The sequence below is a fragment of the Galeopterus variegatus genome, unplaced genomic scaffold (genome assembly GCF_000696425.1).
Source record: "Galeopterus variegatus unplaced genomic scaffold, G_variegatus-3.0.2 Scaffold5895, whole genome shotgun sequence".
Classification (NCBI taxonomy): domain Eukaryota; kingdom Metazoa; phylum Chordata; class Mammalia; order Dermoptera; family Cynocephalidae; genus Galeopterus; species Galeopterus variegatus.
In genome coordinates, this window is record NW_007732006.1 from 38708 (window position 1) to 41300 (window position 2593).

Below are 2593 nucleotides of genomic sequence, written 5' to 3' on the forward strand. Positions count from 1 at the left end.
AAAAAAAAAAAATTAATTTCTCCAGTTTCTTTTTAGTTTTTAATGTGGCTATTAAGAAATTTAAAATGAAGTATTTGCCTGGCATATTTGGACAGTACTTGTCTAAGAAGTTCTTCTTTAGAGGTTTAAAAATCATTGCCAATCATAGAAGCCTCATTTCATTGACAGGTAAAACCTTAGGTCTTATAAACATGATCTCATTTAATCTTCACAAGAGTTCTTTGGTCTAGCTACTGTTTGCTGATGAGGAATTGATCTATAATGGCTGAGACACTTTGAGAGGCACATATATTGCAACAGAAAAACTCTTTGGAACCAGGAGCCATATCTTTTAACATGTTTTTTAGTTGATTTTTCCAGTGAAAGCAGCATTCCTTTCTGTATAACACTAAATAATAGACTTCCCCAAGCGTTAAGAAGCTTTCAGTGTCCAGGATTCTTTAAGTAAGAATACCACTTTCAAATTTGCTTTTGGTATAAGGATCTGTTTCAGTGACTCTCTAGAAATTATCTTAAAATATTAAATTCTCATTGCCTCCTAAAATTACAAAAGATTTATAGGAAAATTTGCTTTTGATTGCATCCTAAGGTACATTCATGTATATTCATCTTATAACCTACATTTTATAACTTCAAAATATATAGACATCATTCTGACAACTCCATGGATGAGTTTAGAATTGTTTTGAATATAAATTGGTTACATGGACTAGAGTCCTGTAGTGGATTGAATTATGTTCCCCCAAAACTCACNCTAGTATGGCAATTGAAAGGTGGAGCCTTGAAGAGGTGATTGGATTGTAGGACCATGCAGTAGGGAATAGATTTAAAATGGTGGTCAGGGGTGTGGTTCTGAGAGCTTTAAAAGAAGAGAGAAGAGCCTGTCTCTCTCTCTGCTCTGCCGTTTTCACAATGTGATACCCTGTCATCACTGAAGTCACTACCAAAGAAAGCCTTCACCAGACGTGTTCCCTGGACTTTAGACTTCCTAGCCTCTGATACTGTAAGTAATAGATTTCATTTTCTTTATAAAATGCCCAGTTCCATGTATTTTGTTGAAAGCAACAGAAATGGACTAATACAGGTCCAAATATAGTTTTAAAAATTTTACTTTGTCAAAAGCTATGTCTAAGGGTGATTAATAATTTCTCCTAGGAACAACTTTAACTCTGTCTGTACATTTAGAGTTTTGATTTTTCTTAAACTTGTTTGATCTTTACAAAAANACATGACTTTAATTACCTCATGAATGCCAATGGCTCCTAAATCTACAGCTCTCTATACATATATATATATGTATATATATATGTATGTGTGTGTATATATATGTGTATATATATGTATATATAAATACATACACACACATAGACATACACATATATATCCAAGAGATTTTACTTAGCTGTCCAAAAGGTACTACAAACCAGTATGACTGAAACTGAATTCTAATTTGAATCTCTTCACCCCTTACCTTCAAACCTATTTCTCCTTCATTCACCTTCAATTCATGTTGCCACTGTCCTCTCAATCAGCAGTGGAAAAAAAATATCAGGTTGAATGGGCTTCTTTTGGTAAACTCTCTTGAACAGGCTGCCATATTCCCTTCATCTGTACATAAGCGGGCTTGCATGTGAGTATTGCTGTATCATACTAACTTTTAAATTTACATCCAAAGATAAAATGCCACAGAGTTGAATTGCCCAGTCTGACTACTGTGCAACCAGCCTGCCCTTGTGATAAGCTGGAGAGGACTGCACATGTACACAAGCCCNATTTTGAAGCTTGTTTTCCAAATCTAAATATGTCATTCTCTCTGAAGTGGGTATCACTACAGAGATTTTTTTTGAAATCTAATCTTCCCAAGAGATATAAAAATTTATGAACTTAAATAATAGATTCTTCTAGAAATGACATTTTTATGTAAATGTTGCTGGCTAAAACTATAGATTAAAGATGAGTAAGATAAAATTTCTGTTTTTCAGATGTTTGGATCATTTGACAGGAGTTATACTTTTTATAAAGAAAGAAATAGAATTTACTAAATAAATTCAGGCTTGGAAATTTCTTTAATCCAATAATAGTTAAATTATTTGATGTATATTATTAGATGAAAATGAATGCCCTTAATTATACAGTCTGCAAACATGGTCCTGTTTGATCTGTTATTTTAGAAAATACTTAATACCAATTAGTTTATATTTCAGTATCTGAGAATATAAAATAAAATGATTTGAAAAAAGATTTCTACAAATTGAACAAATTAAGTTATTTTTCTAAGTTGTCTGGAATTAATCTAAATTCAAACATGTTTTATGAGTATTAGGTACTTTATAATCTGCTAATATAAAAATATATTATCTTGTACTTTTTACGGTTGATTTTATAGATTTGAAACTGGTTTAAAATTTAAGACATTTTAATGACTCTCAAAAGAAATCAGAAGTGATCATGGCCAATTGCTTCATCCAGCAAGCCCAGTAGCCTTTACTTTCATTCCACATATGCTATGCTCAATGATGGACAGGGCTACTAACATGACTTTAATTACCTCATGAATGCCAATGGCTCCTAAATCTACAGCTCTCTATACATA